The following is an 8914-nucleotide window of genomic DNA, read 5'->3' on the forward strand; positions in this document are numbered from 1 at the left end:
CAAAAGGATGCTCCTTCTCCTACTTTGTAGCCAAAGCCTGGAACGGGCTCCGCCTGCACCTGCGGGCGTTCCCTACTCTACAAAAGTCCCATAGGATGCTGAAAACCTGGCTCTTCAACTGAGACTCTGGACTCTGCTAGCACCTGGATCCCCTCACAGGTAACAAGTCACGGTCTACAAGTCAACAGATTGATTGAGTAGTTTGCAGACTTGAAGGGGCTTGTTACCCAGGGGCGTTTCGGGGCTCCACCCACCCAGTTTTGTGAATAATGTGGATGGTAATTGCAATTAACAATTACTATCCACATTGACATTTCTTCATTTAAAAAAGCTTGGGACACCCGCAGTCCACTTTCCACAGGCACAAGCACCAGTGCGCATGTTCCAACCCGTGTTTTTATTCTCATTTTTCAACTTCACAGACTAAGGGCTGGCCTAGACCCAGCCATGGCCTGCAATTCTCAGGGTCCCAAAAGACCACCCATTAATGACGTCACATTTTTAAAGCAGCCCCGGGCGTCTAGGGCATCATCCCTGTAATTCCCAGGGCTGCTTGTCAATCTTTATTGGCTGCAAGCATTTGTGAAGCTTGCTCATTTGCCCTTTCCCAAGTCGTCAAAGGGTGAGGTCAGCAGGCATCACTAACCCCCCTCACCCTGTGATGATTTGGGAAAGGGTGGGGTCACAGAATGCTGAGCACTGAGAAAACCGAAGGAAGGACACAATGGCAAGTAGTGTGGCGTGGCCCAGTCTACTGCGGCTTGTGCGTTCCTTTAATTTATAAGAAGCTCCCAGGTAAGTTGCCGACCATAGCCCTTGTCTCCAACAGTCCATATCTGCTTTAATCCTTCTCCTCACTCCTAGCTACTCCTCCTGTTACTCCTACAATTACTTCAATTTATTACTATACTTTGCCTGATGTTGGTCATGCATATGCGTATTGTTACTCCTCTTATTATCATAACTACTCCTAGTTTTCCTCCTACACTTCTGGCCTAATTACAACTTTGGCGGTCTTGCGACCACCAAACTCACAGTGGCGGTCGGATCGTCACAGTCCTGGTAGTCCGACGCCAGAATATGACCCTGGCGGTCTGACCTCCAGGGGACCGCCGCCACCCCCAGGATCAAGGCTCCTGACAGGTTAGCGCTGGTCTAAGTTCGTGGTCAGCCTGCGGATCACGACTTCCCTTTCCACCAGCCTTTTCACGGTGGCGTCCCACCATGAAAAGGCTTGAGGAAAGGCAGTGTTGGTGGCCACCGGGGGTGGGGGTGGGGATGGGGGCTGCACTGCCCACAACCATGGTGTGGGCAGTGCAGGGGCCCCCCTGCCCAGCACTTTCAGAATAATCACTGTCTACTACAGCAGACAGTGCTCATTCAGAGGGTGCTGGGGGCACCCTCTGTGCGACGGCATTGGCCTCGACTCCCCGAGGAGCCACAGCCAATGCTGCCACACTGTTTGCACTGGGTTGACAGGCAGAAGCCTCCTAATATGGAGGTTTCCGACAGTCAGCCCAGTGGAAACATCATAATTGGGCCGGGGGGGACAGACCGCCAAACTCGTAATCTGGCCCTTAGTCTTACTTCTGCATTTATCACTCCTTTGTCCTACAATTATTCTACTTTATTCCAATTCTTACTTTGCACTTAATACTACTCTTATTCCTACTTATGCCTTCTCTTACCCTTCATTTTATTCTAACATCTATCTTACTACTAATGCTACACTTTATCCTAATTATGCCTACTCTTTCCCACTTACTGTTACTCATAGAAATCTTTGTACTACTTACTCATATTTCCTCCTACTCTTACTTCTTGATTGAGTGTAAAAGTGATATGAGAAGAACTGTGGTCAGAAAACAATCCTAGTCTTAATGATGTCTTAACAATAGCAAAGTAAGAAGATAATTCTATGTTATGCATAAGGAAATTACAAACGTTTAAATAATCTACCACAACTGTGCAAACTCTTAAAGTGAAACCTAAAAAAATAAATCAAACAGTTGCCAAACAGAAGTTATTGTGTTACAGATGTGCTTCCTCTAATCACTTGGCCAATTCCAAAGACTGTCCTGCGTTAAAAGTTGTATGTAATCTATATTGAAAAAAGGCCATTTTACCAAATGCTGCAAACCCACAGATAAAGGCAAGTCAAAATGAATGAGGTTGAGATTGATGAGGATTCTGACTTCATTTTGGAAGTGGTAAATTATGTAAATTGTGTTTCCAGTATTCATTGTGAGTATCCATCTGATGAGGTAGAAATAAATAGTATAACTGTTTCTATGATGCTGGATTCAGGAGCAAAATCATCACTGGTTTCAGAATATAACTTTTTGAAATAATTCCCAGAAAAAGCTCAATTACATGATCTTGATGTTACCCCCTTCAGTTGTGGTGGGAAACATATAGAGTTGGTGGGTTATTGTGATGCTAACATTAATTTAAGGGGAAAAATGTATGTACCAGTAAAGGGAGATACTATTTTAAGTTGGCCACACCAAAAGTTGCTAGGAATTTATTTAGATTCCAAAGCTGTCCCTTAGGTACAGGTTCAGAAAGTTGAAGTTACAGAAGATGAACTGATGAATGAATTCCCTGATGTGTTTGACACAAAAGTAGGGTGCATTAAAGGGTACAGATATTGTATTTGTTTAAAGAAGGATTATGTGCCAGTTTCTTGCAAGGTAAGAAATATTCCTTTTAGTTTGCATGAAGCTGTGCAAAATGGATTCATAAGATTACAAGCTGAAGGCATCATTGAAACAGTGGAAGCTTCTCAATGAATTGCTCCATTTGTGGTTGCCACAAAAAGTTCTGGGGACATCAGACTTTGTATTTATCTCAGGCATTTGAATAAAGCCATTATTGAGGACAAATTTCTGTTTCCCAATGTTACGGAGAGGGTTGGTTTACTGGGTAATGCCAAGTTAGTTACCACGTTAGATCTAAGTTCTGCCTACCATCAAATAGAACTATGGGACAAATCAAAATATTTGACTGCCTTCCTAACACTAATTGGTGTTTAACGGTATAATGGGATGCCATTTAGATTATGCTCAGCAGCACCAATCTTTCAGAGATTAATGAATGATTTGCTTGGTGGTGTTTAAGGAATAAACATTTTTCAAGAGGATGTTCTTATTAACAATGATACATTAGAAAACCACTTATTGGAAGTAAAAGAAGATTACTTCCGCTCAAAAGGGATAACTCTGAAAAGTGGAAAGTGTACATGTTGTTGTTCTGAGATAACTTATTTGGACCATGTGATTACTGCACATGGTGTGAAACTTAAAGATGAGTTGGTAAAGTCTATTGTAAATGTATCAAGACCTAACAATAAAGAAGAGGTTCAATCTTTTCTGGGCATGGCTGAATTTTATGCTCGATGTGTGCCCAACTTTGCTAAATGTTCATGTTGCATCAGAGAATTACTCAAAAAAGGATCTCAATTTGAAGTGCAGGATTTTCAATTTGTTGTAAAATATATTCCTGGAGGTGAAAACCAGTCGGCAGATTGCATGGCGAGAGTGAGAAATGAATCTCAGAAAACAGGAGAAGACAAAATATTTTGGTGGGTTGATGATGAGATTAAAGTATGTGTTGTAACGGAAGGTTGTGTGTCAGAAAAAGAGTGGATAGAAGAACTGAATAAAGATAAGAAGTAGAATAATGTAAAATAAAGTATTCTTTTAGGGAATTGTACATTTTATCATGACAAAAGTTTGATAAATTATGACAAAGTCCTACAGGAGCTCTCTTATGAAAATTGAATTGTGTTATAAGGTTGCAAATTGGTTCCACCCAGTTGAATTAGGGAGAACCTAGTACGATTGCCGCATAGTGGTCACCACAAAGGAAAGACTATAGACAATTTATTGGTGGCCTGTACTGGATCTGATGGTGGAAAGAAAGATTAGAGATTGTGAGAAGTGTAAATTATCTGACAAATCTCTTAAAGCTAGAACTTTCCCAATAATAATAAGGGAGATTTCCAAAGAGGTGTGGGTTCAGAAATCTTTAGATATCATGGGCACCATAAGTTGTGGGTCCTCTTCTAAGTATGTGTTGGTTCTGATGGATGTCCTTTGCAGATAGCCTGAAGTCATGGTCACTTCTGAGTTAACAACGTTTGTTTTGAAATTTTTATCTTAAGTGTTTGTGCGTGAAGGTAACCACAAGAGCATACTGAAGGAGCATATTGACAGACAGTGGGGTACAATTTACCTCTGAGGTTTGGAAGAATTTCTGGATTCTAGAGAGATTTTGCACAAGAAATGTGTGCTTAATCACCTAGAAACCAACGGCATGGTGGAATGATTTAATAAAACACTTAAACTATTCAAATAGCAAAACGGAAAGTTGTGGGTTGGATTAAAATGATGAAATCTAGAAAAGAGGAATGCAGATACACTCCCCATACCACCACAGGGATTATCACATTTGTGCAATTCAGGAAACGCATTCCCCATACCAAAGTGAGTCCAGAGTGGGTAAACATGTATAGTAAAGTGTTTTCTCATTTAGCAGAACAGATGAAGGAAGCAAGGGTGAAAGAACTTCATATTCAAGAGCAAAGAAAGTTGAGATATGATTTATGCATATCTGTCAAGCATCTGGAGGTGAAGGTGGGTGATTGGGTGACAATAGTTACCCAGAAATATAGGGAATGGTCAAACGCATTTCAGTAAACCTTATAAAGTGATTAAAGTGTACCAGAAAGCAGTCAAAGTTCATGAAGGTCAGATTTGGAATATGAATGTGTTGTAAAACTGTCTTAATTCCATTTTTACATTGTTTTTTTTATTCTGTTCATGTTGGGGGTTGTGTAGTATTTGGATCATTTATATTTTTACTGCTTTCATTGGTATTCTGCATGCTCACCTCTTTCTTAGCAAAAGGTATTGTTCTCATACAATTCCCTTATGAAATTCCCTTGAATAAGGCTGGATGGAGTTGGTAGTAGCTGTTGGAGGGCTGTGTACGAATGTCCGGAGTTTCTTCTAGGGAAAATAAAACTATGGCCCTCATTATGACCATGGCAGTAAAACCCGCTTACCGCTGCCGCGGCGGATATCCGTTCACCATATTATGACACACACACCAATCCGACAGAATACAGCCACAAACACAAATCCGACAGCCCAAAAGTCAGTGATAAAGTGGCGGTATCAAAACCCACACCGTTACGCCAACAGAACAACGCCCACCACATTATGACCCACGAATAACCACAGCGGCGGTAAACCTTTGGTGGTACATACCGCTGCGCTCACAATGGACACCCACAAACAAAACAACACCCCATTAGACAATTCAAACAACACACACCTGACACCCATACACACACCACACCACTATAAAACACACACCCACATTACCCACAACCCTTTACGATTACAAATCATTGGCACGAGACTGACACCAAGACCACTGCCACAACTACATACTACGTTCCATAGTAGCAAGACATCAGCTCGCTATCCTCCCCCACAACTCACACCATGGGCAGAGCAAGTCTTGGCAGTACTGCATCCTGAGGGCCTGGCCTGAGTCCGTGGAGGACTGGACTTTGGTAAGTCAACTTTCACCAGTTATCACCCACCTACCTGCATGCCATCATATACCCTCACTCTCATGACTCCACTACATCCAACACACTCCACCATCATATCTCTCTAATCCCAGTGCCAAACCCTGTATACCAATGCATGGACACCCCTCACAGCCCTGCATGGACACTCATCACTAAAGCATACACAGCATAGGGAAACTAACAATCCCACCACACACCAACATACACAAGTAAAAGCTGGCAGGGCAACACCAACCATAGAGGGGAAGCCAGGGATGTACAATATGTCATACACATGGAAAATAATACATCATTTACATCCCCACATGTACCCCAGCCAATGTCACTGGAGAGGAGGTGCCAGCACTATCCAGTCCCCCAACAGAAGATGCCCACAGTGATGACAGTAACTCTGGTCTTCAGGATCTGGACGATCTACCTGGCCCATCAGGGACCACTGGACAGCCGGTTACCCAAGCCCAGTCACGGACCACCACAGAGCCTCCCCCACAGGAAACAACATCACAGCACCCACCCAGCGTACCCAAACCTCTGTCCCCAGGACTCGTCAATCAGCAGTGTGCCCACCTGTATAGGGACCCCAGGCCACACCTCACACACAAGACAATCAGGGACCTGGGGTCAGTGGCAGTGTGCACACGGTTCAGGGGACAGAGGCACAGGCCAGCAGGGACACTGGGAGGACTGCTGTGCACCAGGGGGAGGACAGGGCCAGGGACCCGACTCTCCAGGATGTGCTCTCTGAGATCCTGGGAGACTATCAACATTCCCAGGACACGATGGGCCAGATCCTAGACAGCGTGCGGGAGAACAGGCGGCTGCAGGAGGGACAGTATCAGGGGATCAGGGAGGACTTGCAGGCCATCAACCACACCCTGAGCTCCATAGCAGGGGTGCTGGCAGACATTGCCAACATTATGAGGGAGGCAGTGTCACACCAGTGAACTCTTCCACTAGACAGTCATTTGAACAGCCTTCCACTTCCTCTGCCGCTAGTGGCCAGGATGCCCTGCCACAGGACTCACAGGCCACCAGCACCCATCCCCCTGCAGAAGGTGAACCACCCCGCAAATGTTCCCTGCGATCCAGACAGAAGCCAGAGACACATGCCAAGACCCCGCCAGGAAATGAGACTCTCCTGATTGTCCCCCTTGTGTCCCACTCAGTCACCCTGTACACCTCAAACTGCCATTGCTCCCCTTCCTATGTCCTCTTGGACAATGCACCTGTGCTACGAACAGACTGGAACAATACCCAGGACTTTCCTCCATCATCACCCCACGCCATTGAACTTCCCCCTCTATATATTAGACCTACAATAAACACCCTTTCATATAAATCAATTTCGAGTATGTCATGTATTTCAAATATGTATTGATTGAAACAGGTACAACCAGTGCAAGTGAACTGTACATAGAATGAGCATAGAATCAATGACCTGTAGCTGGCTGTTGTGATCACACCAGATGTATTTGTCCAAACACCAGCATCTGCAAAATGAATAGCCAGAGGTAACAGTAAGTGGGCATAGAAGTGGGAAATACCAGCATGCCAATGCCACACAGAATACAACCAAGGTCAATGAAATGTAAAGTTGCACTGTCTCACCTGTGTGTCATTGGAAGTACTGACGGATTACAGATGTTCTGTTGTCGACATCCTCTGCCTCACTGTCCACAGGGTCCACTGCTGCCACAGGGACATCTCCAGTCTCCTCCTCCTGCAGAAAAGGGACATGGTATCAGAGGGCCAGGTTGTGCAACATGCAGCATGCCACCACTATCTGGCAGACCTTCTTGGATGAGTAGCACAGGGATCCACCTGTCAGATGGTGGCCCCGGAATCTGGCTTTCAGGAGGCCAAAGGTCCTTTTAATGATCCTTCTGGTTCACCCACGTGCCTCATTATAACGTTCTTCTGCCCTTGTCCTGGCATTCCTCATAGGGGTCAGCAGCCATGATAGGTTTGGGTAACCAGAGTCACCTGCAAATATTGAGTGACAACATTTAGCCACACACTATCATATATGGCCAACAGCATAGGCATACACCAACATATACTGGGTGGGAACCAGGGCTCACCTATAAGCCACACCCTGGGCCTCTGTAGTTGGCCCATCACATTTGGGATGCTGCTATTCCTCAGGACAAAGGCATCATGCACCAACCCAGGAATCTTAGCATTGACATGGGAGATATACTGGTCCGCCAAGCACACGATCTGCACATTCATAGAGTGGAAAGTCTAACGATTCCTGAACACCTGTTCATTCTGGTGGGGGGAACAAATGCAATATGTGTTCTGTCAATTGCCCCAATTATATTGGGGATACCGTCCCATTGCAAAAACCCCAGCTTTCACAGTGGCCAAATCCTCAACCTGGGGGAATACAATGTAGCTGCACATGTGTTTTATCAGGAAAGACAACACTCTTGTCAGCACTATTGAGAACATTGGCTGTGACATTCCTGCTGCCAAGCCCACTGTCACTTGGAAAGAACCAGTTGCCAGGAAATGGAGCACTGATAGCACTTGCACAAGAGCGGGGATCCCAGTGGGCTGATAGATAGCAGCTATCAGGTCAGGCTCCAATTGGGCACACAGCTCTGCGATTGTGGCCCTGTCCAGTCTATAGGTGAGGACAATGTGCCTGTCCTCCAGTGTAGCCAAGTCCACCAGGCATCTGTATACGGGGTGTCTCCATCTCCTATTCATCTGCAGCAGTAGGTATCTAAGGGACAAAAGAGGGAGGAGGCTGTCACAAACTGAGCAATGGAGCCACAACAGTAGTCCGCCATCTGTAAACATGTCATGGGACAGTGTAATTTGTCAATATGTGCCTATTTATCCTGCGACGCAGCATTATTCTATAGGCCTGCCCCCCCCCCCGAAATGGCGTCCACCTACCCTGTGTGGAGGGACAGGTGGAAGTGAGGTAATGCCGCTGACGTTGTGTGCTGTGGCGGGAGGCGGTCGGGAACCACTGTGCAATTCCTCATTGGTTATAATCGGGCCCTATGGGGTACAGTGGCAAATGGTGATCTACGCCGATGGTGACGGTATGCACCGCTGAGGACGTGACCACCCATTTTCTATCTGATTCCTCACTTGTTTCCTGACCTTCCATAAGAGAGGACCTACACTGCATGTGCTGCTGTGACCTGTGTCTAGAACCTACCATGGCCCGTGTGACAGGGGAAGGGCCCCAGCCTTCACTTCAGAGGAATTGGAGAGACTGGTGGATGGGGTCCTACCCCAGTACGCCTCCAGACCAACAGGTTAGTACACTGTGGGCACAATGCATGTGGC

Source organism: Pleurodeles waltl, chromosome 11 (genome assembly GCF_031143425.1).
Source record: "Pleurodeles waltl isolate 20211129_DDA chromosome 11, aPleWal1.hap1.20221129, whole genome shotgun sequence".
NCBI lineage: Eukaryota > Metazoa > Chordata > Amphibia > Caudata > Salamandridae > Pleurodeles > Pleurodeles waltl.